Source organism: Salmo salar, chromosome 03, assembly GCF_965601325.2.
Source record: "Salmo salar chromosome 03, fSalSal1, whole genome shotgun sequence".
Taxonomy (NCBI): Eukaryota; Metazoa; Chordata; class Actinopteri; order Salmoniformes; family Salmonidae; genus Salmo; species Salmo salar.
This window is the reverse complement of record NC_138293.1, coordinates 98,407,056-98,415,274: the sequence shown is the minus strand read 5'-3', so window position 1 is coordinate 98,415,274 and position 8,219 is coordinate 98,407,056. Positions and strand designations below refer to the sequence as shown.

Sequence of the window (8,219 nt, the reverse complement as noted above, 5' to 3'; positions counted from 1 at the left end):
TGACTTGAAAGCAACCGCCCTCACAGATCCTAGCCGAATCAGAGGGGTTGTTTAGAGAAGTGAGAGTTGTGATTGGTGCGAATCATCACGGGTCGGCAGTTGACGTTCGGTAGAGAAACGTTTGCCATTCACACGCAGTCGTCACTAGTTACCAGAGCCACAAAGTCAGAAGGCCCGCCTACTCGACCAATCAGATGAGCGAGTGTGATGACGCATTTTCCGTTTCGCGGGAAATGCCTCATTTTCGAAATGGCGTATCTGGAGTTCAAGTTTGAGGGCCAATGGTGCTTTCAAGACAACTGGGAAAAGTGACGTCAGTGATTTTCGGGTCGGAAAGTCGAAGCTCAAGAAAAGATGTAAGAGTTCCCGACTTGGATGACCGTTCAAAGCTGTTTTTTTTCCAAGTCAGAGATCGTTTTTTTCTCTCAACTTCCCAGTTGACAACGTCACTAAAATTCATAACATTGAGAAAGGCAACAAGTTTTGGGGAAAAAATTAGATGGTAGCTAACTTTTGCTACTCTCATCTAAAATGAGCTAGCTAGCTAGCATAAATAGTGATGGGAAACCAATACTTTTCTGAAGCCTTTGGGGCTTTCACCAAATCATGCTGAAAAAAACATTAATTATGCGAATCTTTTAGCAATAGGCACATTAATGACATCTGCTGGTCAGCAATAAAAAGCAGCGTTTGATGTTCATGTAGACTTCATAGGCTTCCTTTTGGCTTCCCTGTGGCTCAGTTGGTAGAGCATGGTGTTTGCAACGCCAGGGTTGTGGGTTCGATTCCCATGGGGGGTCAGTACGAAAGAAATGTATGCATTCACTACTGTAAGTTGCTCTGGATAAGAGCGTCTGCTAAATGACTAAAATGTAGATGTTTTTCCCACAATATTCATCAAATCTCTCTGGCACAGTGGCTAGTTGTGGGGTCTTAGTAGCCTACTATCAGTTACCATACAGGTTTGTACCTTCCATTATGCTTCCCTTTTTTGCTATTAAAAACAGTGACTCTATGGAATTATTTAGGATGCTTAAGGTAGAAGCTTATACTTGACTAAATACAAATAATTGTTTGAACAACAATGTGCTGAAAGTGTTTTGTGACATAAAACAATTTTCTAAATAATATGCCTTGGCTGGGATTCGACACCATTCCTTGGTTATGGTCCCTGAGACCCAGACTCCACCTGCGGAGCTACCGTTCAGGTGATGCTACATGGAAAAACTCCTATCTACATTGTAAGTTGTCCAGTAGAGATTGGTGTTTTTGAGGAGTATTTTTCTCTGCTCACACAGGAGTAATAAAGGCTAAGAGGACAATTTATTTTATATGAATACCTTTCTAAATTGTGATTTATCAGGTGGTGCTGCAGCACCCTCAGCACCCCTACTTCCTGCGGCTATGCCTACAAGCCTTTCATTTTAATAGTAATATATCATACCTTTAACAGAAGCTGCCTTTGGCAGGGAAACAACTCAGTTGAGAGAGTAAAAGTCTCCCATTCAATGGTGTTCCCTTTCAAGAAGGAACATTGGTGATTTACCCAATACATTACTGGGAGGTGGTCTACCCAATACATTACTGGGAGGTGGTCTACCCAATACATTACTGGGAGGTGGTCTACCCAATACATTACTGGGAGGTGGTCAACCCAATACACTACTGGGAGGTGGTCTACCCAATACATTACTGGGAGGTGGTCTACCCAATACATTACTGGGAGGTGGTCAACCCAATACATTACTGGGAGGTGGTCTACCCAATACATTACTGGGAGGTGGTCTACCCAATACATTACTCTGAGGTGGTCTACCCAATACATTACTGGGAGGTGGTCTACCCAATACATTACTGGGAGGTGGTCTACCCAATACATTACTGGGAGGTGGTCTACCCAATACATTACTGGGAGGTGGTCAACCCAATACATTACTGGGAGGTGGTCTACCCAATACATTACTGGGAGGTGGTCTACCCAATACATTACTGGGAGGTGGTCAACCCAATACACTACTGGGAGGTGGTCTACCCAATACACTACTGGGAGGTGGTCAACCCAATACACTACTGGGAGGTGGTCTACCCAATACATTACTGGGAGGTGGTCAACCCAATACACTACTGGGAGGTGGTCTACCCAATACATTACTGGGAGGTGGTCAACCCAATACACTACTGGGAGGTGGTCTACCCAATACATTACTGGGAGGTGGTCTACCCAATACATTACTGGGAGGTGGTCTACCCAATACATTACTCTGAGGTGGTCTACCCAATACATTACTGGGAGGTGGTCTACCCAATACATTACTGGGAGGTGGTCTACCCAATACATTACTGGGAGGTGGTCTACCTAATACATTACTGGGAGGTGGTCTACCCAATACATTACTCTGAGGTGGTCTACCCAATACATTACTGGGAGGTGGTCTACCCAATACATTACTGGGAGGTGGTCTACCTAATACATTACTCTGAGGTGGTCTACCCAATACATTACTGGGAGGTGGTCTACCCAATACATTACTGGGAGGTGGTCTACCCAATACATTACTGGGAGGTGGTCTACCCAATACATTACTGGGAGGTGGTCTACCCAATACATTACTGGGAGGTGGTCTACCCAATACATTACTCTGAGGTGGTCTACCCAATACATTACTGGGTGGTGGTCTACCCAATACATTACTGGGAGGTGGTCTACCCAATACATTACTGGGAGGTGGTCTACCCAATACATTACTCTGAGGTGGTCTACCCAATACATTATTGGGAGGTGGTCTACCCAATACATTACTGGCAGGTGGTCTACCCAATACATTACTGGGAGGTGGTCTACCTAATACATTACTCTGAGGTGGTCTACCCAATACATTACTGGGAGGTGGTCTACCCAATACATTACTCTGAGGTGGTCTACCCAATACATTACTGGGAGGTGGTCTACCTAATACATTACTGGGAGGTGGTCTACCTAATACATTACTCTGAGGTGGTCTACCTAATACATTACTCTGAGGTGGTCTACCCAATACATTACTGGGAGGTGGTCAAGACTATGACAGGGGCCTCCAACCCTGTTCCTGGAGTGCTAGCCTCCTGTAGGTTTTCACTCCAACCCTGTTCCTGGAGTTCTACCCTCCTGTAGGTTTTCACTCCAACCCTGTTCCTGGAGTGCTACCCTCCTGTAGGTTTTCACTCCAACCCTGTTCCTGGAGTGCTACCTTCCTGTAGGTTTTCACTCCAACCCTGTTCCTGGAGTACTACCCTCCTGTAGGTTTTCACTCCAACCCTGTTCCTGGAGTGCTACCTTCCTGTAGGTTTTCACTCCAACCCTGTTCCTGGAGTACTACCCTCCTATAGGTTTTCACTCCAACCCTGTTCCTGGAGTGCTACCCTCCTGTAGGTTTTCACTCCAACCCTGTTCCTGGAGTGCTACCCTCCTGTAGGTTTTCACTCCAACCCTGTTCCTGGAGTGCTACCCTCCTGTAGGTTTTCACTCCAACCCTGTTTCTGGAAAACCTACAGGTCAGTATCTCAGTGACGTCATTACAACCAGCTATGACCACTGGCATGGCACCCAACTTTCAAAGGAATTACAAATCATCGTTTTCACATGATAAACTAATACTTCAAATACATTAAGGGGGAAAGAATAGTGCAGAGTTAATCACATTATTTATTAACCTGACATTAATACCTTTTGTTCACATAGAAACCAACAACCAGGTAGTGATTCAGCAAAATACACAAAGTAGCACTTGAGTTGACAACAATGGCCAACAGACATGATAATAGACAACCAGGTAGACAGTTAACTGATCCAACAATGATAAAAGCATGATTTAAAAGGAGATGTTATGACATACAAATACAGAGAAAACTGTTAAAGGTGTCATCGACATGGAAACGTGTAAAAATGTTTAACCTGGACAGTAACTTAAAAAGGTGTTATCTTTCTCTTACACGGAAGGTTTCAGACAGTTTAAGTCTAGTCCTGGGCTAAACATTTTTTTTAATTAATGGAGATTCTCCATTGACCAGGCTTTTTATTCTAGAACTAGGCTTAATCTCTGTCCGGGAAAGCGGTTTATAATGTTTAGTCCCAACAGTGTCATTATTATGTAGGCTTATTCTACAGTGACATGGACGGAAGCCATGTTTCACAAATCCCTTTCGGCAATATAAAGTACCAAAATGAATCAATCACATTCAATGGATGATAGTTTTAAATTAAACAAGTGGCCTGAGTTAGCCTGGCCCTAGATCTGTTTGTATGGTCTTGCCCACTCCTACGGTCATTATGGTCATTGTTGGCAAGACAGCACAAACAGATCAGGGACCAGGCTAGACGTCAGTATCCACACAGTAGCAAAATACAGTGTTTTCTGATCACAGCCAGTCATGATAGACTGGTCCCAGATCTGTTTGTGCTATCATGTCAATTCCATGTTTGGCATGGCAAGGAGTTGACACAATAGCACAAACAGATCTGGGACCAGGCTACAGTCATCACGGCACTCAGACTGAAGAACCCCTCTCCAGCTACCCTCAGCTCCCAGACTTCCTCTCAATCCCGTTCCAAGTAACGGCAGAGTGACGAACGAGACTTGGAGGGATGACTACTCCAACAAGCTCTGATAGAGCCTTTGCACTGTATACCAGGGCTACTTTCCACCAAGAAGCTTCCACAAGCAACTCCTCATGGTCTCCTGAGCTCGTCTTCCAATAGTAGTGCTTTGATGAAACAGAATCCTATACCTACCCAGTTGTCATACCTATTCAGACCGTTCTTTGATGGTCAGGGCCGAGGGGAAGGACTAGGGAGGGATTGAAGACTGTCTGTTGAGCTCCAGTAGTAGTAGTAGTGATGTGATGATCCAGCGTTACACTGCTTATACCTATCAAGACCCTTCAGATCTGCCAACACCCAAGGGTTAGGGCCAAGGTCATTATGGTATGCTAGGTGGCGTCACTCCTACACGATGCCCCGTCCCTAAACTGACAGTCATCGCATGACATGACATAAGACAATGGGGAGGGTTAGGCAGTGATTTGGGACTGGCTGTTAGTCTGGTGAGTTGCCAATGCTATCCGTAATGCAGTCCTTAGGTCTGGAGTATCTAGGACTGTCTCATCTCCCATCTCCGCTGGAGTAGGGTGAAGTTGCCCCTAGATGCTGATGTTGGGTCAGTTTAGTATTTTCCCCACCACTGGTTACAGATAGGATTGAGGGAGGGGGAAATGATCCAAGATCTGTACATAGGGGAAACTTTCCCCCGGGGCCACCTCACTGACTGAATACAACCATGGCTTCAGTGTTTTCTCCACAGTATGTAGGTCATGAGGAGGACGAGGCCTGCGGACAGGGCTGCTATGACACACTGGTGGATGGTGAGGACGCTCTCCAGGTTGCCGATGCGTTCCTCCATGGCACTGGTGTGGAAGTAGTCATAGACCCCGGCCCCGATGCTCCACACGGCCCACACAGCATCCACGATCAGGGGCATGGTAGGTCGTCAGAGGGGCTGAGGCTGGGGACCCAGGGGTGTCACAGGGGTGGGACTTCAGGGTCTCTCGAGCTTCAAGGGTTTAACCTACACCTGGGACATGGAGGCGTGGAAGATCAGTGACGGCTTGGGACAGGGCTGGGGTGTCAGTTCAGATTTATAGGCTTCCTCACCTGCAAAGGAATGGTTGGGAATGTAGCTTTACCAGGTTATATAGATGCAATATTATGAATATATTACAGAATATGAAATTCAGTTACGGTAAGTAACATAGGTAGGCTACTCTGTTGTATCTAAATGAGAACTAGCATGGTCAAAAAGTGAAACGCACACACTTATGATCTTATAGAACACATTTCACTGCCCTGATTCAGGGAACCTGAATAATACTGTATGTTCCACGGAACACACGTAGAACTTAGCCTGAGCTTTGAAACAAAGCTAACAACATTGTAATGTTATTGTAGCTAGCTAACAACATTGTAATGTTATTGTAGCTAGCTAACAACATTGTCTTGTTATTGTAGCTAGCTAACAACATCGTAATGTTATTGTAGCTAGCTAACAACATCGTCATGTTATTGTAGCTAGCTAACAACATCGTAATGTTATTGTAGCTAGCTAACAACATTGTAATGTTATTGTAGCTAGTTAACAACATTGTAATGTTATTGTAGCTAGTTAACAACATCGTAATGTTATTGTAGCTAGCTAACAACATTGTAATGTTATTGTAGTTAGTTAACAACATTGTAATGTTATTGTAGTTAGTTAACAACATTGTAATGTTATTGTAGCTAGTTAACAACATTGTAATGTTATTGTAGCTAGCTAACAACATCGTCATGTTATTGTAGCTAGCTAACAACATTGTAATGTTATTGTAGTTAGTTAACAACATTGTAATGTTATTGTAGCTAGTTAACAACATTGTAATGTTATTGTAGTTAGTTAACAACATTGTAATGTTATTGTAGCTAGCTAACAACATTGTAATGTTATTGTAGCTAGTTAACAACATTGTAATGTTATTGTAGTTGGCTAACAACATTGCAACTTGTTACAGTGCGGTGCATATAACATCAGACAAAGATTATTATTAGGCCCATATGTATTCGAACAACATTCCATGAATTTGCGACCTTCGGTGACCACTTTTGACAATGACACCGGTACAGAACTGGATGTACTGTATTGATCTCATATGGTTAGCTGGCTAGCGTAAGAGATTTTTTTTAGTTAGCCAGCTACATCTTTGCTGAGATAGGAACATAACTAGGACTTACCAAAATGACCGAAGCGCACAGGTTAAAATGAGACACGCTTGCAATCTGCATCCAAGTTCTTTATCTAGCTATAAATCACATAATCGTCAACATATAACGTTTGATGCTCGAGATACCAAACCGGGCTAGCAACATGATCCTTAGCTTAGTCACCCACTACATCCGGGTGCAGTGCTACATTCAGGAACACATGGACAGGGCGTGTCCTGAATAGCGTCATAAAATGGATCACTGCTGTTAATAAACACAATACGTATCGTGTATCATCATCATCATATTTTGCTTTCTAGCGACTAAAGTCACATTTTGAAAACGACCCATGTAGCTAACTTTCAGTAGCTAGCTACCAATGTCAGTTTTAGCTAAGCTTAGCTAAGTGGTCAACTGTAAGATGACATGGTGTGTCTGGTTTGGAGATGTATGTTTCAGATTGCTCGTCATAAAAACTTGTTACTATCGATAACTATATTTGTGTCATCCATAACATTTTCCAATCGGACTCAGTCAATTGGCATGAAAAAGGTTTGAAAACTCATATTTTTCTCTCGCACTATTACCAGGCGCGGTGGCCAAGTGGTAAGGCGTCGGTCTCGTAAACCGAAGATCGCGGGCTCGATCCCCGTCCGTGCCTCGGAAACGAAGTCCATTGTGGACACATTTTTAAACCGGACAGTTCCAACGTGATACTTCATGGTGATATTTGATATATATTTCAAACTCAACATAAAGTTAATGTGGTGATAAAACGTTTAAATCTCAACAATGTACAACCCAAAAGTTATATGCTAAGACTTCTCATACATAAATGGTGTTCATCAAGACAATACATTGGAGATATCCAGGTTAAACAGGTTCAGAGCTACACAAAATCTAGGAGAAATCAAGTTTAAATAGTTTAACAGCTAAAAATCTTAAACTTTTATTTCAGACGTTTATTTGGCACATAATGACCACCAGTCGGCGCTCCAACTACAATAGTGTGGAAAGACCAGATAAGTTGCCCAATGAGATTTTATATACAGATCAGATGAGAGATCAGCCATCATACAACGACACATGGATGAAAGAAACAAAAACTAGACTAAAGAATGAGTTCTGTCTATCTTTGTAAATATATGGTTAGGCAAATCAACATTATAAGTTTATATTTTACTCAGAAACTTGATAAATCCTTATGGTATACGAAAACCTCGTTGTTCTGATTATTGTTTGGGCAGAGGAAGGTACAATAGTAAGTTATTCTCCACACTTTTACATACGAGAGTGCAGAGCCAAACCTTTCCATTTGGTGGCAATGGTTACTGCAAGATCTCAACTGTCTCCAGGACTGTGTTCTTCTGGAGTGGCGCTCGCATGGAGCTCGACATACCTACTGCCGAGTCACCACCACCTAGAATTCCATTTTAGGGAGGGCCTGAAA

At 43.1% G+C, this 8,219-nt stretch overlaps 1 long non-coding RNA gene and 1 other non-coding gene across 2 annotated transcripts; one reads left to right on the top strand and one right to left on the bottom strand.

Moving 5' to 3' along the window:
• Positions 1-3,664: 3,664 nt before the first annotated feature.
• On the bottom strand, positions 3,665-6,994 carry LOC106596312 (uncharacterized). The gene is made up of 2 exons (XR_001328127.2): positions 6,800-6,994; positions 3,665-5,686 (listed from the first exon to the last, which is right to left on the bottom strand). It is a non-coding gene; the product is annotated as an uncharacterized LOC106596312 (long non-coding RNA).
• Positions 6,995-7,358: 364 nt separating this feature from the next.
• trnat-cgu (transfer RNA threonine (anticodon CGU)) lies at positions 7,359-7,430 on the top strand. Its single transcript has one exon. It is a non-coding gene; the product is annotated as a tRNA-Thr (tRNA).
• The last annotated feature ends 789 nt before the right edge of the window (positions 7,431-8,219 follow it).